This window comes from Halichoerus grypus, chromosome 7 (genome assembly GCF_964656455.1).
Source record: "Halichoerus grypus chromosome 7, mHalGry1.hap1.1, whole genome shotgun sequence".
In the NCBI taxonomy this organism is placed as follows: Eukaryota; Metazoa; Chordata; class Mammalia; order Carnivora; family Phocidae; genus Halichoerus; species Halichoerus grypus.
Window position 1 is genome coordinate 70,812,012 of NC_135718.1, and position 27,554 is coordinate 70,839,565.

Consider the following 27,554-nt stretch of genomic DNA (forward strand, 5'->3'; position numbering starts at 1 on the left):
CTGGAGACAAAGCAAGGATGCCCTCTCTGACCGCTCCCATTCAGTGTTGTGTTATAGGTTCCAGTTGGTGTGATAATGTAAGAAAAATAAATAAAAGACATGAAAGTCAGAAAGAAGTAAAACTGTCTCTTTTTGCATATGGCATCATTGTTTACCCAGAAGAGTCTAAGAAATTTACAAAACAAATAGTAGAACCAATAAATGAATTTAACAGGGTTGCAGGACACAAAGTTAAATGTACTTTTATATACAGATAGCAAAAAAACAGAAATAAAATTGAAAAACTATCTTCAAAAGAATTAAAAATTAAATTACTTAGGAATACATTTAATAAAAGATGTACACTGAAAACTATGAAGCATTGTTGAGAAATGAAAAAGGAACTAAAGTAATGGAAAATCCAGCATATTTATGAATTAGAAGATTTAATATTGTTAATTTCATAATGGAGGTCAGTTATTCTCAGCAACACCTAGACCTCTCATACATTGTTGTTAGGAAAATCTTAATGTATTCCAAATTCTATCATAGGTTTTACCCAAGAGAAGTGAAAATATATGTCCACAAAAAGGCTTGTACAAGAATATTCATAGCAGCTTAATTTGTAATACCCCCAAACTGGAACAAGTTCAGTGTCTATCGAAAGCAGAATTGTAAATTCATAGAATGGAATACTATTCCACCGTAATATGGAACGGGCTACTGATTGACACAGCAATATGGATGAATGTTGGAAACTTGCTGAGTGAAAGAGTACTTGTATGACTCCATTTATATGAAGTTCTAGCATAGGCAAAACTATTGTGTGGTAAGAAAAAAATTAGAACTTTGAGGGAGTGGGGATGGAGAGTTACTGGGAAGGCATACAGGAATCTTTCTGCAGTGAAGTTAATGTACTGTATTTTTATAGGGGTTCAAGGTTCAAGTGAAAAAAGATTTGTACATTTTATTTATATCAGTTTAACTCAAAAGGAAAAAATCTGTAAGCAGATATGGGATTCTAATTAATGATATGTGATGTAGTTTTGGAATATAGGTGAGGTTCGGTGGGGTGAGGTCCAGAGCCGATGACCCTCTTGAGACGTCTTTGGTACAAAATGGTGGTTTATTAAAGCACGGGGACAAGGCCCATGGGCAGAAAGAGCTGCTGCCTCAGGGTTGTGAGGGGTGGCTGATTATATACTATGGGGTTGGGGGAGGTAAGGGAAAAGGGAGGTTTCAAAAGAACTTTCATATGCAAAAGAGGACCTACAAGATACCTGAGGCCTTGCCATTGTCAAGTTAAGGTTGTTTTTCCTCCTAGTAAGGCATTAACAGTAAGATAGTTGGGAGCTTCCTGGAGAAACATTCCACTTTGCCCTCTTCAAGTATCTGTCAATGGGCTGCAGATTATAAGGACATTTAATTGTATCTACATTCCCTTCTGGAAGCTAGGCCAGTGATAGAAATGCTTTGTAGAAATGCTTTGTTCTTATAAATTGCTAAGACTTTTGTAAACTGAGGGAGACTCAAGTCTTGCAGGACTGTAATCTCTATAAATTAACTATTTGTTTTTCCTTTAGGGCAGCCAGGAGTGCCTGAGGAATGTCACATATATCCCGTGGTGGTGGTGGTGGGGGGGTTGTGGGGTGTCAGCTTCTGCCTGTCCTTAGCTAGCCTTCTGCTCCCTCATCAGTATGTATGCTGGAGTGTTTTGAGGAGTGTCTGATGTCTTCAACTTACTTTGAAATGCATAAAAGTGGGGTGCCTGGGTGGCTCAGTCGTTAAGCGTCTGCCTTCAGCTCAGGTCATGATTCCAGGGTCCTGGGATCGAGCCCCGCATCGGGCTCCCTGCTCCACGGGAAGCCTGCTTCTCCCTCTCACACTCCGCTTGCTTGTGTTCCCTCTCTCGCTGCCTCTCTCTCTGTCAAATGGATAAATAAAATCTTTAAAAAAAAAAAAAAAGAAATGCGTAAAAGTAAGATGGATTGATGTTTGGATAGAGTGATGGAGAGATGGATGGATATATAATAAGTACAGAAAGTTTAGTTGTTGAATCTAGGTGGTGGGTATATAGGTCTTCAATGTAAAGTTCTTTCAACTTTCCTGTATGTTTGAAAATTTCTATAATAAAATAGAAAATATTGGGATGGCATCAAACCACTTTGGTATTTAGATTCCATAGGATATAAAAGATAAATGTAATAATTGTTTCTTAAAATGACAATATGAATAATACTCGAGAAATCATATTCTTTTCAACCATGTAAACTTAAAAAAATTTTGTCGTCAACCTCACAACATGCTTGGTGATAGATTTTAAACATCTTTCAGGGGCTCACAGGGAAAAGAAGTGTGAAGACTGGTGCACAAATACCCTCTGTGGCTAGTTGTGTACATTCACGATCCCATCTGGACCTGTTCCCTCTCTGTAGAATTTCATTGTTAGGGTGTGAACCTGGCTGCCCAATTCTTATGACCTCAGGGATGCATGCTGTAATATAGCAGTTAATGTTTCAGTGTATGAATTCATGCTATGCTAGTGGCTCTTCAGGTAGCATGTATGTTCTGCCATGATGCTGTGAAGAAAACGTGTTACCCAAAGCAGTGACCCTAAGGGTGGAGAGCTCAAGGGTTTTGGAAGCCAGCTGGGGAGATTCTTGGGGCAGAGAAGGCTGGCTCCATCAGTGTGTAGTAGAAATTTGTGTGAGCATTTCTTCTTTGTCCAATCCTTAGGGAGTCAGGTAGATATTGGCATGTAGATGTAGGCCAGGAATGCTAAAAATCCTTCAGTGCATGGGATAGTCATGCCCAAGAAAGAGCTTACCCGCACATCCTGCATGACTTTCAGTGAAAAACTGATCTATGTTTATGTAAGTCCATTTCATATGTGAAAATTTCCTTGGGTGTATAAACCCAAAGTATTTTTTCCAGGCTTTAAGTTTTTTAAGAATTCTACTGTAAGATTCTGTTTTGTATCGAACATAATCAGGAGTGATTTCTGGTTTCAGAAAATTCTGTTGCTTCTGCCATTGTTCTCCTGCCATGAGATTCGCTAGTGTGATACACACCACCACATTGTCTGTAGGCGCTGCATTCCTGGCGACTCAGCGTGGAGGTGCACAGAGCCCGGGGCTGCACCATGTCCTCTAGTGCGCTCAGACCTGAGCATTTACATGCGGGAAGACATACCCTTGTATTACCAGTGACCTCCCTTCTAGTTTAACTTACATTGCAATTATAATGGTTTCCTTTATTGAAATTCTCTGTGTAGGTGGTAATATTATTTATAGATTTCATTTCCAAATAGTAAGAAGGATGTTACAATTTATTTGTTGAAAGAAGGGAGCACAGGTCCAATAGAATTGAGAAACTCTGGCCTGTGATGTCCCTGGGATTTAGCACACCACACTTCGTAACCCTCAAGGTCATCTCTTCACCAGTTCACGTACTCAAGGTAACAACTATGTCGTGGCTGGTCTTTCTTGAAAGATTTCGTTGATTCCCCTGCGGGACTGTAGTTCAGTGTATGGACCACATATTTGTATCCCTGCCCCCCTCCCCATATTCATATGTTGGAACCTAACCTCCAGTGGGATGGTGTTAGGAGGTGGGGCCTTTGGGAGGTGATTAAGTCCTGAGAGTTGAGTCCCTGTAATGGGATTAGGGCCCTTATAAGAAGGGACAGGAGACCCTGCTTCCTTTCTGCCTAGTGAGGACACAGAAAGACAGCCCTGTGCAAACCAGGAAGCAGGGCCTCACCAGACAAGGATCTGTGGCACCTTGGTCTTGGAATTCCAGCCTCTGGAACTCTGAGAAATAAACTAATATTTAAGCCATCCAGTCCATGGTCATTTGTTATAGCAGCCTGACAGACTGAGTGGGCTTAAATCCAGCCATGCCTCTGTGTATGTGGGAGCTGCCGCAGGTGCTCATAATCTGAAAGGAAGCCCCAAATAGGTGCATTTCAGCACTATGAATTCCCCTTGAGAGCTGAAGCCCAAGATGGTTAACACTGCATGAAGTAATGCAGCAAGATGCCCAGCCCACATGCACAGACAACCCAGTTCGACCAACTGGGAGGAAAACAAACATATGCAAATACAGAGCAGGAGTAAGCACAAACACATCCGCTTGTGGAACTCCTGACAAATGCAGCCAGGCAGCAGGCTCCTGTCTGCGTGTGTAAAGGGAATGCAGGGGGAGGAAATGAGGCAAGTGTTTGATCTTATTATGCTAACCAACTGGCCACCCGCCAAGTTCCACATTTTGCGAGGAAACCAGGTCGCTCCTACCCCCCGCAGCTGTGACCCAGGGATGAGACCAGAGTGAATGAATCTCAGGACCTCATGAGCATCGTGGCGCCATCTAGGGGTGGAGGCTGGGTTGTCCCTGCAGCCTGGCAGCCTCTTGCGCAAGTTGTCCAGGATCTTATGCTGCAGTATTTTGCTTTGCAAGCGGTGATACCAGTGTTTACTCACATGGGCTAGTAGATCTAATAATATTGCACGTTTCACACAGTCTTCTAGTTTTTTATTAGTGCTGTTTGGATGGGTAATACCTGCAGATGGCATGAGATTCAGAAGGTACAAAAAGGTATCAGAAGAAGACCCCCTCAGCTCTCTGATCCTCCAGCTGTGTGTGATTCTCTTATCCAGCAGTGTTTTGTGTATTTTTCCAGAGGTTTGCACAGATGTGTAACTATTTTTACACAGACCATTGCAAACTATACACAGTGTTCTGTACCTGTTGTTTTTTTCCTGCATTTATCAAGATATTTCAGAGATGACTCTGTGTCAGGGTATATGGAACTGGTTTGCTCTTTCTAATGATTGCATGGAATTTTACTGAGTCATTGAACTGTGACTTATTTCATCCACCCAATTTGGATGACTATATAGGTTGTCTCAAATATTTTTTCTATCATAAACAATGCTGTGATTTATATTCACATCTTCTGTGTATGTGTGTGTGTGTGTGTGTGTGCACAGTGTATGTGTGCACGTGTATGAATATCTCTAAGAACACATTCCAGGGAGTGGAATTGCTAGGTTAAAGGGCATGCGTCTTTGTAATTTTGAAAACTTTGGCCAAAGGTTCCTTCGGGGAAGTGGTAACAGTTTACATTGCCAGTGGCAATGTATGCGAGTTCCTGTCCCCCAGGCCACCCCCACTCCCCACCAGCACAGTGCATTATCAGACATTTTTATCTTTGCTAACATGATCAGTGAAAAATACTATCTCCATAGGTTTCATTTCATTTACAAGATACTGTCATAAACATCCGTCTCTCTTAATTCACATCACTACCCTGTTAGATAGGTATAATTTTGTTAATTTTGAACATTTTACTGATGAGAAAACCAAGGATAGAGAGGCAGAATGATTTGTGGAAGGTCACACAGCTCGAGTTAGAACACAAACCCAGAGGTTCTGCAACCAAATGCAGCTCTTCCCGTAAGACCAGAGTTGCTTCCAGTGGATAAAGTTGCTATGGCCCAGGAAGCGGGAGATTTTGGTTTGTCAAAAAGAAAACCACAGGCCCAGAATGGTGTCATTTAGGCTGAGTTAACAAACCAGGACTTAATACCTAACCTAATTGTAGTTTCAACCTCCCCTAGAAATGTGGTCTTAAGCCATTAGTCCTGAATTTTCTGATCAGCACCAAAGAGAGAATCTGTCACTTGCCCCCTCCCCCCAAAGAAGCTGAGGTAATCTGCCTGGTAAGACCCCTACCCTTCCCTCTAAGGGAAGTGGCCTTGGTTTTCTTTTGCTGATAACTCCTTGCCTCACCCTTCTTCCTATAAAAACCTTCCATTTTGTACAACTCCTCCAAGTTTCCCTCTACTTGCTAGATGGCATGCTGCCTGATTCATGAATCACTTAATAAAGCCAATTACATCTTCACATTTACTTGTTTGCATTTTTGTTATTTAACAGGTTCTTCCTGGAAGAAAAATCTAGATTCCTCAGTGGAGATACAGTCTATAAAAGAGAGAAATTGGTTTCTGGAAACAGTCTTCTGAGACCTGGGGACTACCATAGCTCTACCGACAGCCCTGGGAGACTCAGACATGGGCATCCATTTACCTGAGTCAGAAGGCCATGCAGGCAGTGCCCAGAGAACGTTGACTACTTCCTGGGGAGCCAACCCTCTTCAGCAGAGGACCCCTCTGAGGAAGTGGAAACTGAAAAAGATTATACACTTTCTAGAAGTTAGGGTGCAGTACGAGGCTGGGCTTGATGATGTTCCCAATTGAGGGACCTCTGAGGAAAACAAATCTGCCTCTGCAGCTTCTTGTGGAGATCAGGTTGCCACTCTGCACCTGTTGAGACCTCTGGAAACTCCCGTCGTAAATTCATTCTTTAAGAAGACCAGCCAGAAGATACGATGTCTGATAAAGGATTGCCAGTGCGGAGGAGTTGGGGTCAAGTGTTGGCTGGTCTTAGTCCAGTTTCCTCCGTGTGACCCCTGAGACAAGGGGCTCAAGTGCAAGTAGTTGTCTTGAGAGATACAGAGAAGACCAGTGGGGGATTGGGGAAGTGACGTAGGGATGGGAAGATGGCCCGTAAGAGGGAGTTCTTAAACCAGCTCCATGCGGGCTTCATCCCTTGGGGGGAACTCTGGGAAGCTGTATAAAACACACATCTCAGAATTATCCCAGCGGAAGGGTGAGGAAGCTGGAGTGTTTATATACCAACTCCCAAGAGTCACTGGTCAAAGGCTGTTCTCAAGGGAGAGTGATTCCCTAGTGCTTTGGGCTCACCATGCAGGAAGGCAGCGTGGCTTCCTGCAGTCCAGAAAAGGGCCAAGATACGCCAATCGTGGCAGGTGCCACCTGGCAGGAGTGCATGGACAAGGGCTGTGATGGCTCTGCCCTTCAGTGTCATCACCGGGAAGTGCTCCAGGCTTCAAGTAGTGACTGAGGGCAGGGAACTGAACTGTACTATGCACCCCCATTCCGATCAGGGTTGAGCTGAACCTCTCAGCACACCTCCCCCCACCCCTCATCTCCACTCCAGACCTAACCCTTCCTATGAATACCACTGTTGAATGTTCACCTTCAGAAGCTCATGAATCATTTGCAGATTTGACGAAAGTTAAACTTGTGGCACAGATAGAACATTTTGAATACAATTGGAGAGGTTTCCCCAGAAGATCATCTGTTGACCCCTGGCAGGTCCTTTGGAGCCTGAGATCTAGATCTACCTTTCATCTGAGTGTGGCAGCCTTCCTGTCTAGTAGCCATGCAGACCCTTACTCTCTTTCCTCATTGTCAGACACTCCTGATTACCTTGTCTTTAAACTGATGACAGATGGATTGAATTGCAAGGTGATTGTTTTTAAAGGTTTTATTTTTTCAATTTCACAATAGAATTCTCGATTTCCATAGTTTCATTAGGGAAAATTAAGAGCATTTATGCAAAAGTTCAGCCAGGAAATACATGACAGCTTGTAATCAGATGTAGTCCCAGCAGTTAAAGACTTGAACTTAATTAGCATTCTCCTGCTTTGAATTTTTATAATGTGCATTTGGACATCTTTTAAAAAAAAATATCTGTGCTCTAATTATGTGTTACTTGTGTTGATTTGGGTTTTTCTTTAGTGCCTGTGTCACTAGTATTATTAATCAGGGCATGTGAACTACTGATCTTCTAAGAATTTATTTATTGGAATAATATGCTAATGCAGTGGTGTTACTGTGCACGAATAATTACTGGATTGCCAGAATTCCCTTAGCTTGCATGCTGCACCCCAATTTCTCCATTTGTAACTCTGGATGAATACTCGGACATAACTCTCAGGAGATTTGATTAAATCACTGTGTAATTTCCAAACGGCACTTTCTGGCCAAATCAAAGAAAGTCTGATTTGGAGGAAAGAACTAATTATTATAAAGTAAAACCTTAATCATTTTCCATGTTCTACATCTCTTCTGAAACTTGCCTCTTCATTTTCTCTCCACAGAGCCCACTGGGAACTGCAGGGAAAGCAGAGATTAGCTGGATTCTGTCTGAAAAACAGTAAGGGAAGACAGAACCAAATGCTGTTCAGACTTCAATGTGGGGCATGGGTCTGTGATGCAGGCTGAACACCAATTTTACCATTTAGTAGGTGAGCCTTCAAAGGGGATAGCTGATAGCATCAAGCTGGGGAGGAGGGTGAACAGGTGTTGGAGTAGTAAGAGTTAAAAAGAGACGTGGCCCATGCAACCCAGACTAGGTCACCGTTTACACTCCCCACTCCTGGGTACTGGGAGGGTGGGAAAAAATGATCAAACATCTGTCTCATCAGAGGATTTATTTTTGCAATACAGAATCCTAGATTTTCCTATAAGTTATATTCATTTTTTTTAAAGATTTTTAAAATATTTATTTGAGATAGAGAGAGAGGGCACAAGCAGGGGGAGGGGCAGAGGGAGAAGCAGACTCCCCGCTGAGCAGGGACCCAGATTCGGGGGTCTCAATCCCATGACCCTGAAATCATGACCTGAGCTGAAGGCAGACGCTTAACTGACAGCCACCCAGGCATCCCAAGTTATATTCATTTTTAACTCTGTATCCTTTTTGGTACTACACAGAAGACTTCAGTTTTTTCACATCTTTATGGAGTTAAGTAATACCTGAACATATCAAGTGAGTCTCAAGACTATGAAGAAGAGACCATGCCTAAGAAGAGTGAAAGACATCTCGGCTTCTTCCACAGTTTGGCTATTGTGGACATTGCTGCTATGAACATTGGGGTGCATGTGCCCCTTCTTTTCTTTCTTTCTTTCTTTTTTTTTTTTTAAGATTTATTTATTTATTTGACAGCGAGAGAGGGAACACAAGCAGGGGGAGTGGGAGAGGGAGAAGCAGGCTCCCCACTGAGCAGGGAGCCCCATGTAGGACTTGATCCCAGGACCCTGGGATCATGACCTGAGCCAAAGGCAGCCGCTTAACCAACTAGCCACCCAGGCGGCCCCCCCTTCTTTTCACTACATCTATATCTTTGGGGTAAATACCTAATAGTGCAATTGCTGGGTCCTAGGGTAGCTCTATTTTTAATGTCTTGAAATCCTCCATACTGTTTTCCAGAGTGGCTGCACCGGCTTGCATTCCCACCAACAATGTAAGAGGGTTCCCCTTTCTCCACATCCTTGCCAACATTTGTTGTTCCCTGTCTTGTTAATGGTTAAATTTAGCCATTTTAGGTGTAAGATGGTATCTCATTTGATTTGTATTTCCTTGATGGCTAATGATGTTGAACATTTTTTCATTGTCTGTTAGCCATTTGTATGTCTTCTTTGGAGAAGTGTCTGTTCATGTCTTCTGCCCATTTCTTCACTGGATTATTTGTTTTTTGGGTGTTTAGTTTGAGAAGTTCTTTATAGATCTTGGATACCAGCCCTTTATCTGAAATGTTATTTGCAAATATCTTCTCCCATTCTGTCGGTTGTCTTTTGGTTTTGTTGACTGTTTCCTTTGCTGTGCAGAAGCTTTTTATCTTGATGAAATCCCAAAAGTTCATTTTTGCTTTTGTATCCCTTGCCTTTGGAGACGTGTCTAGCAAGAAGTTGCTGTGGCCGATGTTGAAGAGGTTACTGCCTGTGTTCTCCTCTAGGTTTTTGATGGATTCCTGTCTCACATTGAGGTCTTTCATCCATTTAGAGTTTATCTGTGTATGGTGTAAGAGAATGGTCAAGTTTCATTCTTCTGCATGTGGCTGTGCAGTTTTCCCAGCACCATTTATTGAAGAGACTGTCTTTTTTTCCATTGGATGTTCTTTCCTGCTTTGTCAAAGATTAGTTGACCATAGAGTTGAGGATCCATTTCTTGGGTCTCTGTTCTGTTCCATTGATCTATGTGTCTGTTTTTGTGCCAATACCATGAATGGATAAAGAAGATGTGGTTCATATATACAATGGAATATTACTCAGCCATCAGAAAGGATGAATACCTACCATTTGCATTGACATGGATGGGACTGGAGGGGATTATGCTAAGTGAAATAAGTTAAGCAGAGAAAGACAATTATTATATGGTTTCATTCATATATGGGACATAAGGAATAGCGTGGAGGACCACAGGGGAAGGGAGGGAAAACTGAATGGGAAGAAATCAGAGAGGGAGACAAACCATGAGAGACTCTGGATTCCAGGAAACAAACTGAGGGTTACAGAAGGGAGGGGGTGGGGGGATGGGGTAACCAGGTAATGGGTATTAAGAAGGGCACGTGTTGCGATATGAGCACTGGGTGTTATATGCAACTAACAAATTGTTGAACACTACAGCAAAACTAATGATGTACTATATGCTGGCTAATTGAACATAATAAAAAATAAATAAATAATTAAAAATAAACAATGTGCTAAGGGTTAAAAAAAGTAAAGACAATTTTGTAAAAGGTACCCTGTGATAAAATTTGTCCTGAAAGATACCACAATAGATTATAAAGCTAAAGTAATTAATGAAATGTGTCATTGGCATGGGAATAAAAAAAAACAGATAATGGAACAAAGTAGAATGGTAACACATGGTTCCATGCATGTTGAAATGTTTATCCTTATGTTTAAAATGAAATTTTTCAACTTTGCAACACGAAGAAAATCCATTCTGTACAGTAAAGTTCTAAATAGCAAGACATTGAAATTTTAGGGAAAAAATCATAGAAAAGTCTCTGATGGTCTTTGAGTAAGAAGTTATTTTTCAGTTAAAATGTAAGTTTCCAAAATACCTAAAGAATTGATATAAATCAGGAGAAGGACAAACAATTCAGGAAAATAATGGAACAAAGTTAAGAATCAAACATTTCACCAAAGAGGGTACCTAAATAACTAATAAATATTTGAAATCTATGCCCAAACTTACTAGCAATTCAAAGAATGCTAATTATGATATTAATGCTATTAACAAGGTAATGGCTTTTAGTTAAACCTAGGTTTCCACTCGGCAAATTGGATGAAATGAAGAAAATGTTCACGGACAGTGGATAAGTCCTGTGATCTTGAGGATCTGACATCTGCCCTGTCTTTCCACTCTGAGTCTGAAATGGTGGCCCCGGGAACTAGAGTGTAGGCATAAAACAGTAGTTGGTAGAGAAAACTGAGATCAAAATTCAGTGGACTCAAAAGTTCTGACCACTAATTCCAACAAATGTGTTATCTCTGTTATCTGTTTCTATTTTTTTTTTTCCTGTTACTAGTCACATTTTCTTGCTTCATTGCTAGTAATTTTTATTGTTACGAATGCTGTGTTGTTGAGAGCTGGATTTTGTTGTCTTCCTATGAAAAGTGTTGAGGTTTCTGGCAGGCAGGCAGTTTGCACATTGGTGTAACCCTACAGAAGTCTGTTTTGGGGCTTTGTTAAGGAAGTTCTAGAATAGCCCTTACTGTAGGGCTAGGCATAACCTTTATTAGGTCTCAACAGAATACCCAGAATGTTCAGCAGGCTGTCTCTACCGAGACTGTTTTGAACTCCAGTCTCTCCTTGAATTGTAGCACCTCAGAAACGTCCATCCAACTCACATCTCTCTACTAGCTGTTTTCTCCCAAGCTTTGCCCTGTGCTTATATGGAATAATATCTGCCCAAAGATGCAAGGGAATTTTATACAGATTTTTGTAGTTCTTTCTGTATGCACTTTCTTCTTTTTGGAACCCTGACTTGCAAGTTCCAGCCACCTTAGCACCACTGAGTTTTATGATCAATGAGGGTAGGCAGGAGAATTGAACTATGTCCACAGCAAAATGTTCGGATTTGGCAAACATAAGTCTTGAATACATGAGTTCTGGCTGTGAATATCCTCTTTCATTTCTCCATTTAAATTCCTTAAAAATTTGACTTCTTGATTAGTAATATATTTTCATGGCTCATAGTTCAAAAGATGCAATGTCATATGGTAAAAATTTTATCTTCCAACCTTATTACCTGGCCATACATTTGCTTCCCTGAATGCAACCAGTTTTACCAGTTTCTTACCTATTGTTCCAGAATTATTCTATACAGGTTCAAGAAAGCTATATGTTTTTATTTTATTATTTATACAATGTGTAACATATTATATGTTACTTTGTATAACTTTTTCACTTTAAATGTATCTTGGAGTTTATTACATATTTGTACCTAAAGAACTCTTACCCTTTTTATTAGCTGCATAGTATTCCATTTAATAATGACAATAATGTACTTAACCTAATAATAAGCTTTTAGATTGGTTCCAATATTTTTCTATCCCCAAAAAAGTTATAATGAAAAACTTTATACAAACTCATTTCATCTGCTATATATTTGTATATTTGCATCATAAGTTTATTTTTTTCTTTTTAATTAAAGTATAGTTGACATACATTATTATGTTAGTTTTAGGAGTGTAACATTGTTATTTGACAATTATTTATATTATGAAATGACCACCACTAGTGTGGTGGCCATCTGTCACCGTACAACATTATAATATTGACTATGTTTCCTATGCTGTACTGTTTTTTCCTGTGACTTATTTTATAACTGCAAGTTTGTACTTCTTCCTCCCCTTCATCTGTTTTGCCTATCCTATCACCCACCTCCCTTCGGGCAAACACAGGTTGTTCTCTGTATTTATGAGTCTGTTTCTGTTTGTTTTGTTTCTTAGATTCCACAGAAATCACATTATTTACATTTCTCTGACTTATTCACTTAGCATAATACCCTCCAGGTCCATTCATGTTGTCACAAATGCCAAGATCTCATCCTTTTGTATGGTTAGTATTCTGTTGTGTATATACATACCACATTTTCTTTATCCATTCACCTATTGTTGGACAGTTAGGTTACTTCCATATCTTGACTATTGTAAATAATACTGAAATATATGTAGGGGTACATATATCTTTTTGAATTAGTGTTTTCATTTTCTTTGGGTAAGTACCATTTACTGAGTCATATGATAGTCTTAATTTTTGAAGAACCTTCATGCTGTTTTCCCTAGTGGTCATACCAATTTACATTCCCACCAACAGTTCACGAGTGTTCCCTTTTTTCCACATCCTTGCCAATACTTGTTTCTTGTCTTTTTGATTCTAGCCATTCTGACAGGTATAAGGTGATGTCTCATTGTGGTTTTGATTTGCATTTCCCTGATGGTTTGTGATGCTGAGCATCTTTTCATATGTCTTTTGGCCATCTGTTCTTCTTTGGAAAAATGTCTATTCAGATCCTCTGCCCATTTTTAATTGGGTTATTTTGTGTGTGTGTGTGTGTGTTGAGTTGTACAAGTTTTATTTATATTTTGGATATTAACAGCTTATCAGATATATTATTTGCAAATATCTTTTTTTTTTAAGATTTTATTTATTTATTTGACAGAGAGAGAGACAGTGAAAGAAGGGACACAAACAGGGGGAGTAGGAGAGGGAGAAGCAGGCTTTCCACCGAGCAGAGAGCCCAATGTGGGGCTCGATCCCAGGACCCTGGGATCATGACCTGAGCCGAAGGCAGACACTTAACGACTGAGCCACCCACGTGCCCCTGTTTGCAGATATCTTCTCCCATTTAGTAGGTTGCCTTTTTGGTTTTTTTTTATAGTTTCGTTTGCTGTGCAAAAGCTGCTTAGTTTGATGTAGTTCCAGTTATTTACTTTTGATTTTTATTCTTCTGTCTAAAGAGACAGATCCAGAAAAATATTACTAAGGTCCATGTCCAAGAGTTTACTGCCCATGTTTTCTCCTAGGAGTTTTATGGTTTTAGGACTCATGTTAGGTCTTTAATCCATTTTGAATTTATTTTTGTGTAGGGTGTAAGAAGGTGGTCCAGTTTCACTCTTCTGCATGTTGCTGTACAATTTTCCCAGCGCCATTTGTTGAAGAGACTGTTGGAGAGACTTTCCCCATTGTGTATTCTTGCATCCTCTGTCATTGACTTAGTGATCTGCACCATACATTTCTAAATGTGGAAATGCCTCACTTAAAAGGTATGTAAGTTTTGAATTTATAATTTGTAATTCATAATATCTATAGATCTGCCAAATTGCCCTCCTTAAAATATGTACCTATTTAAAGATTTATTTATTTATTTATTTGAGAGAGAGAGAATGAGAGAGAGCAAGCACATGAGAGGGGGGAGGGTCAGAGGGAGAAGCAGACTCCCTGCCGAGCAGGGAGCCCGATGCGGCACTCGATCCAGGGACTCCAGGATCATGACCTGAGCCGAAGGCAGTTGCTTAACCAACTGAGCCACCCAGGCGCCCAAAATATGTACCTATTTAGATTCTCACCATCAGTACATGAGAATGCCAGCTTTCCTCCAGCCTTGCTAATGTAGTGAGTTATCAAACTCTGCAAGTTAAAAAATGAAATAGAAAATTACTGTGTCTGGATTGTAGAAAATGAACTTGTGGAGAGAAAGCCTGAGAGCAAAGAAACTAGACAGTCATTACTAGTAAGTGAGAGCGTTATGGAAGTAACAATGGGAATGTAGAACAATGGATGGTTTTGAAAGGTAGTTAATAGCTACAATTGACAAGATTTGGTCACTTATTTTAAAATATGACATATTTTATCATTTATAAAATCAAAAGAATGGAAACCCACATTTTCAAAAATAGGAAATGCTTTAAGGAAATTATAGTACATCCCTATGATGGTATGTCATACAGCAATTAAAAATCAAGCTGCTAAGAAACATATCTGATAATGAGAGAATGCTCATAATATAAAGAAAGCAAAACACAAAAAATTGGATACAAAACTGAAAATAAAGTAGATCTCAATTTTGCAATGGTACACCAATATATTTTTTAAGGAAATGCACTAAAATATTAACAATATTTTATTAATTAACTGCTTTTCTGAATGGTTGAATTACAGATCTTTTTAATTTTTACTTTACATATTTCTAAATATTCTACACTTTGTTCACAAATGTACTATTTTGTGTGAGAGAAAAAGCAGAACAATTGCATTAAAAGAATTGGTTTTATTTTTGTTTCTTTTTTTTAAAGATTTTATTTTCTTTAAAGCACAACTGAGCCACCCATGCTGAGAGAGAGACAGAGCACAAGCAGGGGGAGGGGCAGAGGCAGAGGGAGAAGCAGGCTCCCCGCTGAGCAGGGCGCTGGATGCGGGGGCTCGATCCCAGGACCCTGAGATCATGACCTGAGCCGAAGGCAGACGCTTCACCGACTGAGCTACCCAGGCATCTCTAAAAGGATTATTTAGCAAGAACTGCCATTTCCAGTTTGATATCCATGACTTTTAAGTCATGGCCGTTTTTACTTATCTTTCTTCAAAGCTAGTTTATCTGTAAGAGTTTCAAAATACAGTTGAATTATGTTGCCTCTGGAAAGGTGATTATGGTACTTGTACAATGCAAGGCAATAGCCCTGCTTGATATAAGTGGTGGAAATAAGTTCTCCAATTATACATAAGTACTCTTAAAAAGCTTTCCTAAAACCTAGGCTGTTTAACTCTTTTACTGATTAAACCCAAACCAGTTTTGATTCTCATCATGTCTGTAATTTATTTTCTAAGACACATAAGGTGAAAACATTCTGAAAAATCTGTTTTTATTTAAGGTTTCTTCATTTACTTCCTGAAACTGTTGCGGAACATGTCTTTTTAGTGAATTTATATATAAAAGGAAAAAAGGCAAGTTAGATTGTTTTGCCTATCATGTCATTTTGAGGTAGAAAAAGTGCTTCATGGACATTAATAAGTTAATTCTCTAAGTTATGCTATAAATGGCTGTGGGCTAGTACTTTTTACCTCTCTGACCTACATAAAAGAAGTAATCATAAAGAAGAAAGTTGACATAAAATAAGGGCTAAATAGTTCAGTAGTGGTGCGCCTGTGTGGCTCAGTCAGTTAAGCATCTGCCTTCAGGTCTTGGGGTTCCGGGATCAAGCCCCACATCAGGCTCCCTGCTCAGCAGGGAGCCTGCTTCTCCCTCTCCCACTCCCCCTGCTTGTGTTCCCTCTCTCACTGTGTCTCTCTCTCTCTCTCTGTCGAATAAATAAATAAAATCTTTAAAAAAAAATAAAAGTTCAGTAGTAATTTGTCCTTATTAATAATTTAAAACAAAATTTCTTGGGGCGCCTGGGTGGCTCAGTTGGTTAAGTGTCTGCCTTTGGCTCAGGTCATGACCTGAGCCAAAGGATCCTGGGACTGAGCCCCACATCGGGCTCCCTGCTCAGCGGGGAGTCTGCTTCTCCCTCTCCCTCTGCCTGACGCTCCCCCTCTGCTTGTGCTCTCTCTCTCTGGCAAATAAATAAAATCTTAAAAAAAAATTTTTTTTCTTAAAAAAAATCTCTTAAAAGTTCACCCTCATTATGTTCCCAACAAATGGAACTTTTAGTTCCAGATTATTAACCATCTTCATTGTTTAATTAATCATAAAAGCACAGTGTTTTGTCCAAACACTGTTTTTTTTTTGTTTTTTTTTTTAAGATTTTATTTATTTATTTGACAGAGAGAGAGCAAGAGAGGGAACACAAGCAGGGGGAGTGGGAGAGGGAGAAGCAGGCTTCCCGCTGAGCAGGGAGCCTGATGCGGGGCTCGATCCCAGGACCCTGGGATCATGACCTGAGCCGAAGGCAGACGCTTAACGACTGAGCCACCCAGGTGCCCCCAAACACTGTTTTTTTAATAGCAAGCACTTAAGGTATCCTTCTCCTAATCACGACCAAAGGGCACTCCTCTTTTCTCCAGTTGCTCTGGGCCAGTCACTCCTTTCCACTTCATCTCTGTTGTGCCTTATGGGGTAGCAGCCTTAACTCAGAAGCAGCTGTCCGCTGTAGATGAGAACAAAATAAAGCAACCATGTATAGGAAGACACTCGAGGCCTTGAGTTTATTCACATCTGTTGACATCAGTGGAAGCCTGGATGGTTTATAAACTGTTGACAGCTGTCGAGGCATGTTTGTGTGTGTACGTGGTTAGATGACACAAGCCATTGTCAGAAGAGCAGAGCCATAAATCATTTCACCTGGGTCTGAAGATGCCACTGTTGTTCTTAGCAGGATGTAACACTTGCGGCAAGCTCTTTTAGCCAAATACAATGGAAGCTGGCCAGACTTCTTCAGGTGATACTGTGATTGGTCCCATGGAATGGTCAACATTTTTCATTCTGCTCTCCTTCCCTCTAGTAATATAAGAACTTAGGAGTCATAATAATAATATGCTTTTAAGGATATGGACTAGATAGTGATCACATTTCTAGAACTAAAATCTGTCTTTCATATATAAAAAAGAGAATCCCCTTGTAAAACATAATGCATTATGGTATCCTCAGTAATGCAATTGGTAATGTCAATTAAACTTTAAGAACAGAATGAATCAAGAGAAAAAGTACAATTATTGTTAATGGTCCCTGAAAGTATGCCTCTCAGAATGTATTGAGCATTTAGAAGAAAGTTTTGGTTCTTTTTTTTTTTTTTAGATTTTATTTATTTGAGAGAGAGAGTGCATGCATGGCGACAGCCAGGGGAGGGGCAGAGGGAGAGGGAGCGAATCTTCAAGCAGACTTCCTGCCCTCACTTGCAGCCATCCTAAGCTCTCCTAGCATCCTCAAGAGCGTAGGCTTGACTGTGCCGGAGGAACCTCAGGGGCCTGTTTTTGAGAGCTGCTGTTCTTTAGGCTGATATGAAGGAAGTAAAATGCCCCACCATGTCCAGAGTGGTTCCACAGCTGCTGTCTCACCAGATGCACACATTAGTGGAAGGGTGTAAATGGAGAAACTAAGTCTCACAAAGCCAAAGTCACATAACCACTCAGCAACAGACCCGAACCTAGAAACACCAGGTCTCCCAGCTGCTTGCGTTATGTCTGGTTTCTGTTGGTGGTGGTGTTTGCTTTATTTTATTTTATTGTTATGCAAAAAGGACCATCTGAATTAGAGACAGAATAATAATGTTCTCCAAAACTGTTGCTGCCAGGTCAATAGTTAACACTTTTGAGAGGACAAGCTTGATAGAAACTGTATGTTCCTACCCCGACTATAAAGACCAGATTCCCAGGAGCCTGACTGAAGCATTAAGGTTCGCTTTCCTCAGAGCTGCTAAAAATTACAATACCCAGCACAACACTGATTTGCATTTACACAGCTCCCCTTTCCCTTGGGGGCCTCCGAGCTGATAACAAACATGCACCTCTCTATTCCTGAGGTGCCAGTGCAGTTTGCATATATTAATCTACCCAGCCGACCATTAAAGCAGTGTGGGAGTTCGTTAAGTTTAAGGCAAGGTAGACTTCCGAGCCTGCTCAAGTTTAGGGTCATCTGATCCTTTGATGTGAGCAGACTCTCAAGTCAAATTCAGGTTAGATTTCCATAAAAGGTGTTACCCAAGATGCAAGATCATCATCCAGCTCAGTGTCGCTCCGAGTAGGGTCAGGAGACCAACTCTCTTAGAATTACATGGGTGCTTAGTAAAAATGCATTTCCTTGTCTCCACTTCAGACCTGCTGAATCAGCATCGCTGAGTGGCCAGACCTGGATTATGTTAACAAGCTCCTTTGATCTTTCTGCGGCTCAAATGTGAAAACCCTGGATCCAATTTATCCTTTTATTCTAAAGGCAATGGAAACATGTCAGCAGAACTTCCATGAGCTGCAGTTGCTGTGGTCATCCTGTCCCCACTGTCATCACAGTATTTGCCACCTGAGGGCCTCAGGGGACATTCTCCACCTGACAGACAGGCATGCCGTATTTTACAATTGTGTGTCCTTTTCCAGGAAATTGAAACTCGCCATATTCCTCCATATGAGAAAAAACCAAAAAACAAAAAAACCAAACTTCTGGCTGTAAAGGTTTATTTGAACTACTAGAAATTGTAATAATTTATTACTGGGAGCTGCCTACAACAGGCCTGCACTGGGCTTACTCACTTTATATGATATATGATCTCAGTTGGGTTCACAATAATAATTCTACATCGTGGACATCCTCCTGTCCATTTGTAAGGTCTTTAATGAGGCATGGTGAGGCTTATTCTGGGATGTGCATTGCCTTATGGGCAGCTGAGCTATCCATTCAGAGTGGAACCCCCTTGCTCCTCAGATTCAGCCTTACTCCTTAAGAGACCTGATCCACTGTGGAGTCTGACTACTTGATCAGCAGGATCTGTCATTGATGGTCACTGAGCACTTCAGCTTCCTCATTGAGTTCATCCTGGACCTTCTTTTTTTTTTTTTTTAAAGATTTTATTTATTTATTTGAGAGAGAGAGAATGAGAGAGAGCACATGAGAGGGGGGAGGGTCAGAGGGAGAAGCAGACTCCCTGCCGAGCAGGGAGCCCGATGCGGGACTCGATCCAGGGACTCCAGGGTCATGACCTGAGCCGAAGGCAGTCGCTTAACCAACTGAGCCACCCAGGCGCCCCATCCTGGACCTTCTAACTAAAGGAGCTACCCCTACACAAAAATGCACACACATGCGCATACACACACACACACACACACATACCCTTCATACTCTCTAGTCTCTCCCTGTTTTGTTTTCTTTGGGGAATCTGCCGCAAATTGAAATGGATTTGCTTATTCCTATGTTCTTGCCTATCCCCCCACTGGAATGTAGGTACCTTGAGGGCAGGACTTCTGCTTGTCTTGTTCACCATTGTATCTTCTACACTTAGAACAGTGCCTTGCACATAGAAGGTCCTCCGTAAATATTTCTCAAATCAGTAAGTGAGTGAATGCTTCATCTTTGGTTTCAGTGTTTTCCCAGCTTTTGTAGAAAAACATTCCTGATGTTGGAATTGATCTACTCTTTCTACAAGGGTGGATTTGGATCCACTTATCATTCCTGAACTTCTAGGAGAAAAGATTGTACAGCTTTTTAAGAAAGCCCGTGTGTGTGATGGTTATCTCTTAACACTTGGGATTGCTATTCTGTCTTCTGAAAGCCTTTGATGAAATAGGTGCAACTTCCCATTTGTCTCTTATCCCTGAATTTACAGTGTCTAAAGAAGGTAGATTACAGCATTGTTGTCAGTGGCTCTGAAACCACCTTTAGGTCCAGATAAGAGGACCCCCTAACCTGAGCCCCAAGGTCTAGACCCTTTCATTCTGACGTGCCTCTTAATGTTGGAATGAGGAGTCTGCAGGGCCCATGGAGCACATCCTCCAGGACTCCATGCCATCCCCACTAGACTCTGCTCCATGTGTTTAAAACCTGGGAATTCTCTGCCCGAATGTTCCTAACTCGATGGGGGTAATGAAATCTGCATGCCCTGGATCCATTCTCCCAAAACTGCACTGCGTTGCTGGCTTTCATGCCACGTATACCCAGGCCCAAGGGGCAGTTATGTATAAGGGGGTGTTAGCGGAGCATGGCTGTGTTGATGAGGGGGTCCACATGCATGTAAGGACTTCGCAGGGCAGGATGGAACCAAAGGTGGGAAGGCGTGGGCCAGGGCCAGAGGCCTGGGGCCACTTCTCCCTGCCCCATCGTCTGCCAGCCCAGGCTTCTGAGCATCCTCAATACCAGCCTGGCCTAGGTCATTATGAAGGTCTATGTGGTAAGGTAGGATGAATGAACATATTGTAGTTAAGTTTTGTGACTTGGTTTCTAACTTTTAATTGTAGTCATCTAGTATGGAGTCTCTATTTGTGCTCTTGTCCTGGGTCCTGCAAGTACTGGGACAAATCTGAGTGACTTCTGAAAATTATGCTTGATGGTAGCAGTATTTAAGTGTTCCATGTCTCGACTTAATTTTTAGGTTTCTTATATGCGTTGCCTTGCCTCAGTCATGCCTAGCACATCAGTATTGAATGTCTGCCTCTTCAGTAATGACCAGAGCAGCGTCCAGATGAACAAGGGAGCCAAATCCATGGTGAACTGGAAATTGGCTTTTAACGTTCCTGACTCTTAGGTCAGAGTGCAGCACGCTCATTTACACAACAGTAAGGCGGAGTGCGAGAGAACTCAGCCACATTTGTGTGTTTCCCCTGCCCACGCCTGCTTGGAGAGTGTGTCATTTGCAGCAAACACATTTCCTGTCCTCAATTTTTCAATCACTCTCATCATGTGGATGGAAATGGTTTCACAAATTCACATTCTAAATGAATATATAATATAACCCTCTTAACACAGACACATTTGTGCTTATTTTTAAATGTCTTAAAGGATATGTTTGGTTTTGTCCAATCAAGCAACTTAGGGAGCATTGTGCAGGCTTCATCTACAAACCCACAGATGCTGATGTGGGGCCATGCAATTGGAAGGAAAAAAACTATCAGGAGAGAGCGCTATCACTGCTGAGAGTCAAGTCTGCTTTGCAAGTTTATGTCCCAGTGACTGATAGAGATCAAAATAGAGATAATCCAAACCCCCCAGAATGTGTCGATGCCTTATTTACCACTGAAATAGCTTTGGGGCTGGCAAAACATTTTGTTGGCCTTTAGATTTACAGTATCATTAAAGGCATTGTCATATCTTTTCTTGATTGTTCAGAAAAGTGAGACTAAAAAAACCCTCCCCAAATCCGAGACTCAAAGATACAGAGGGCAGATGGGTGGTTGCTGGGGAGGAGGTGGGCGAGAAATGGGTAAAGGGGGTCAAAAGGTACAAACTTCTCGTCAGAAAATAAATAAGGCTTGAGATGTAAGAATGGCAGTGATAATCAATAATGCTATCTTGCATATTTGAAAGTCGCTAAGGGTAAATCTTAAAAGTTCTCATCACAAGAAAAAAAAACTTTGTTAGCTCTGTGTGGTGACGGATGTTAACTAGACTTATTGTGGTCATTTTGCAATAGATGAAAATACTGAATCATTATATTGTACACCTGATGCCAATATAATGTTGTACATCAGTCATACCTCAGTTTTTAAAAAAGTGAGGCCAAAAAGGGTTTAGATACGGTCTCACAAACACAGAGAGGCCGATTTCTCCTGTGGATTTCCAGGTCTGACCCCCTGGCTCAGCCTACACAAGTGACTGGTTCCTTCTCAACTTCTTAGAAATAGCTTATTTCCTGCATAATTTTCTTAAAGGGGTGGACATGGAGATGATTCCTAGTTAATATCTCAGAATATAAAAATACTAATAATTGTTACCCCTTCAGATATTTAGGATATCATCAACAGGAGTTTAAAAAAACCCACCAGAACCTAGGCAGTCAGTATCTACTGAGGACCTTTGAAGTAGGTAAAGTTCTGCTGCATTGCCTTCTCCTGTGTTTTGTCTGGATTTTGAGAAAAGAGGTCAGGACACAGGCTATGAATCCCGACCACGGGAGCCATGCACAGTTAATGTGCTGACCTGGCGCTCAGCAGCTCGCTGTGAACGGCTCTTTGTGATGCTGGAATCTGTTGAGAATTCTGTACTTCTGTTTCTAGCAGCTTTATTGAGGTTTGATTTACAGACAATAAAATCACCTAGTTTTTAAAAAAAAGTTTATTTGAGAGGGAGAGAAAGAGCGCAAGAGGGGAGGGGAGCAGAGAGGGACAAGCAGACTCCACGCTGAGCTGGAGCCTGACTCGGGCTTGATCTCATGACCCTGAGATCAAGACCTGAGCTGAAACTAACAGTTGGATGCTTAACTGACTGAGCCAGCCAGGTGCTCCTAAAATCACCCACTTTTTAAGCCTTAAGTTCAGTGAGTTTAGAAACTATGGAGAGTCACGTAATCACCCCTGCAATCCAAAATCCAAACATAGAGCATTTCCATCACCTCTAAAAGTTCCCTCCTGCCCCTTGCTTTCCTCTGATTTGGAAGGTGGGATAACAGATTCAACATGAATCAGTGTTAGGGCTAAAATGAAACCACAGATCTCCATTGCTAGAGTGTAGAGACACTGTTGTTTACCCAGTCTTGCCAACGGGAAAGGAAAGATCACTGCTTTACCCTAGAGATTTCTTTCTTTTCTTTGAGAAAATAAATGTTAAATGCCAGACAGCCAATGTTTCGTTGTTGTGTGTAGATGTTTGGGTTTATTTGCAGTGCCTGAAATAGAACTTATCTGAGGTGTTTTGAAGCCACACTTATCTGGTAGGCCCATGGGATCCTTTATTGCTCCAGGTAGAGTTATTTCGGTCAGCTGGGCCCCTCCAGAGTTATTTCGGTCACCCTGAGCGTGAAGTTGTAGGTGGCAGACCGAGCGCAGGCCTCGGGAGTCTGGGTTCTGGTTCAAGCTTTGCAGTCTTCTATGGGACCTCGAGAAAGTTATTTAATTTCTCCTCTGTGGAGTGGTAATAAAAACATCATCTCATAGGATTATTATGAAGGTTAAAAAGGTTGACGTGACCCTACCACAAGGCCCGGCACACAACAGGCCCTGCTGGCTTTGCGTCCTAGCAGATCAGCTGTAGATGATAACGTGTGTCTCCAGCTGAGGCCACTGCCTCCACCATGAAGCCCACCACCCAGGCCATGTGGAGGCAGCAGCACTTGGAGCTCTGGTGCTGCTTCAGGGCAGGCAGATAAGCAGTGCTCATGCTGCGTTTCTACCCGTGACAGCCGTGTGTCATCAGGCCACCACTGTCCAGCTGAACTCATCTCCTCCCCAAGCCTCTCAAGCCTTCCACTACAGAGACACCACCAGTCACTCCGACGTGATCCTGGAGATGAAACCTGTTTGTATTCCTGGGCTGACTAGGAGATTTCTGCCTGCCTGTAAAGCCTACCATCCTTTTTTTTTTTTTTTTTGGAATCAAAACTCAATTTTATTCATTTGTGATTTGGAAAAAACACAGTTTCACAGTTTCATGTGTGGAAATTTACAGAAAAGCACAAGTCAAGTTTCTCATTATCTCAAGACCCAGAGAAACCACTTTGACGTAAGGTTGACTTTTATAGGACGAATGAGTAGGAAAGAGCAGCCAAAACACAATAGCAGAGTGCACACAGCACACACCAGAAACACTTCCTGAAGTGCCAGGCCCTGGACTGTGTAGGACCTCTTTTTAATAAAGCATTACTCTGAGGTGCAGGAAATATAACAAGCTTTCATAACATGCAAAAGATAGAAACTTAGTCAAAATGACAAGATGGAGGAATTCTCCCCAAAAGAAAGGTCAGGAAGATATCACAGCCAGGGTTTTGTTCAAAGCAGATATATAAGCAATATATCTGATCAAGAATTTAGATCAACAGTTAAAAGAGTACTAGCTGGACTTGAATAAAGCATAGAAAACAGCAGAAAAACCTTTGCTGCAGAGATAAAAGACCTAAAAACTAGTCAGGTGAAATAAAAAATGCTATAACTGAGATGCAAAACAGACTGGATATAATCACTACAAGGATTGAAGAAGCAGAGGTGAGGATAGGCGATATAGAAGATAAAATTAATGGAAAATAAGCTGAAAAGAAGAGGGAAAGAAAATAATAGATTATGAAGGTAGACTTAGGGAACTCAGCCATTCCATAAAGTGAAGTAATATCCGTATCATAGGAATCCCAGAAGAGGAAGAGCAGGAAAGAGGGACAGAAGGTTTATTTTAACAAATTATAGGTAAGAACTTCCCTAATCAGGAGAAGGAAATAGGCATTCAAGTCCAAGAGGAACAGAAAACTCCCCTCAAAATCAACAAAAACAGATCAACACCATGACATATTATAGTGAAACTTGCAAAATACAAAGATAAAGAGAGATTCCTGAAAGCAGCTTAGGAGAAAAAGTCCTTAATCTACAAGGGTAGACACATAAGGCTGGCAGCAGAACTGTCCACAGAGACCTGGAAGGCCAGAAAGGACTGGCATGATATATTCAATGTGCTAAATGGGAAAAAGCCGCAGCTAAGAATACTTTATCCAGCAAGGCTGTCATTCAGAATAGAAGGAGAGAGAAAGAGTTTCCAAGATAAACAAAAACTAAAGGAGTTCATGAACACTGAGCCAGCCTTGCAAAAAATATTAAAGGGGACACTTTGAGTGGGAAAGAGAGACCAAAAGTCACAAAGACTAGAAAGGAACAGAGACAATCTACAGGAACAGCGACTTTACAAGTAATACAATGGCACTAAAGTCATATCTTTCAATAATTACTCTGAATGTAAATGGACTAAATGCTTCAATCAAAAGACATAGGGTATCAGAATGAATTAAAAAACAAGACCCAACGATATGTTGCCTAGAGACTCATTTTAGACCCAAAGACCCCTCCAGATTGAAAGTGAGGGGGTGGAGAACCATTTATCATCCTAATGGGCATCAAAAGAAAGCTGGGGTGGCAGTCCTTATATCAGACAAACTAGATTTTAATCCAAAGACTGTAATAAGAGATGAGGAAAGGCACTATATCATAATAAAGGGTCTATCCAACAAGATCTAACAACTGTAAATATTTATGTCCTTAACTTGGGAGCAGCCAAATATATAAACCAATTATAACAAAATTAAAGAAACTCATTGATAATAATACAATAATAGTAGGGGGCTGCAACACCTCACTCATAGCAATAGACAGATCATCTACGCAGGTCAACAAGGAAATAAGGGCTTTGAATGACACACTGGACCAGATGGACTTCACAGATATATTCAGAGCATTTCCTCCTAAAGCAGCAGGATACATATTCTTTTCAAGTGTACATGGAACATTCTCAAGAATAGGTCACATACTGGGTCACAAATCAGGCCTCAACCAGTACAAAAAGATACCATGCATATTTTCCAACCAGAATGCTGTGAAACTTGAAGTCAGGCACAGGAAAAAGTTTCGAAGGAGCACAAATACATGGAGGTTAAATGGCATCCTACTAAAGAATAAATAGGTCAACCAGGAAATTAAAGAAGAATTAAAAAAATACATGGAAGCAAATGAAAATGAAAACACAACTGTTCAGAACCTTTGGAATACAGCAAAGGCAGTCCTAAGAGGGAAATATATAGCAATATAGGCATTCCTCAAGAAGCAAGAAAAGTCTCAAATACATGACCTAACCTTACACCTAAAGGAGCTGGAAAAAGAATAGCAAATAAAGCCTAAATCCAGCAGGAGAAGGGAAATAATAAAGATTAGAGCAGAAATCAATGATAAGGAAATTAAAAAAAAACAAAAAACAAAAATGGTAGAACAGATCAATGAAACTAGGAGCTGGTTCTTTGATAGAATTAACAAAATTGATAAAACCCTAGCCAGACTTATCAAAAAGAAAAGAGAAAGGACCCAAAATAAAATCATGATGAAAAGAGGAGAGTTCACAAACACCATAGAAATACAATTATAAGAGAATATTATGAGCCATTATATGCCAACAAATTAGACAATCTGGAAGAAATGGATAAATTCCTAGAAACATATAAACCACCAAAATGGAAACAGGTAGAAATAGAAAGTCTGAAGGGACCCATAACCAGTAAAGAAATTGAATCAGTAATCAAAAATCTCCCAACAAACAAGAATCCAGGGCTGGATGGCTTCCCAGGGGAATTCTGCCAAACATCTAAAGAAGAATTAATGCCCATTCTTCTGAAACTGTTCCAAAAAATGGAAATGACAAACTTATTCTATGAGGCCAGCATTACCTTCATCCCAAAACCGGACAAAGACCCCACTACAAAGGAGATTTACAGACCAATATCCCTGATGAACATGGTTGCAAAAATTCTCAACAAGATACTAGCGTATCAGATCCAACAGTACATTGAAGGGATTATTCACCATGACCAAGTGGGATTTATTCCTGGGCTGCAACATTCGTAAATCAATCAGCATGATACACCACATTAGTAAGAGAAAGGGTAAGAACCATATGGTCCTCACAGTAGATGCAGAAAAAGCATTGGGATCATGACCTGAGCTGAAGGCAGACGCTTAATCAGCTGAGTCACCCAGATGCCCAGTCTGTTGCATTTCTATACACTAACAACAAAGCAGCAGGAAGAGAAATCAAGGAATTGATCCCATTTACAATTGCACCAAAAACCATAAGATACCTAGGAATAACCCTAACCAAAGAGGTAAAAGATCTGTACTCTGAAAACTAGAGAACACTTATGAAAGAAATTGAGGAAGACACAAAGAAATGGAAGAACATTCCATCCTCATGGATTGGAAGAACAAAATTGTTAAAATGTCTATACTACCCAAAGCAATCTACATATTTAATGCAATCCCTATCAAAATAACACCAGCATTTTTTACAGACCTGGAACAAACAATCTAAAATTGGTATGGAACCAGAAAAGACCCTGAATAGCCAGAGGAATGTTGAAAAAGAAAACCAAAACTGGTGGTATCACAATTCCAGACTTCAAGCTCGATTACAAAGCTGTAGTCACGAAGACAGTATGATACTGGCACAAAAATAGACACACTGATCAATGGAACAGACTATAGAACCCAGAAATGGACCCTCAACTCTATGGTCAATTAATCTTCAACAAAGCAGCAAAGAATATCCAATGGAAAAAACAGTCTCTTCAACAAATGGTGTTGGGAACACTGGACAGTCACACGCAGAAGAATGAAACTGGACCATTTTCTTGCACCACATGCAAAAAATAAATTCAAAATGGATGGAAGACCTAACTGTGAGACAGGAATCCATCAAAATAGAGGAAAACACAGGCAGCAACCTCTTTGACCTCAGCCACAGCAATTTCTTGCTAGACATGTCTCCAGAGGCAAGGAAAACAAAAGCAAAAATGAACTTTTGGGACTTCCATCGAGATAAAAAG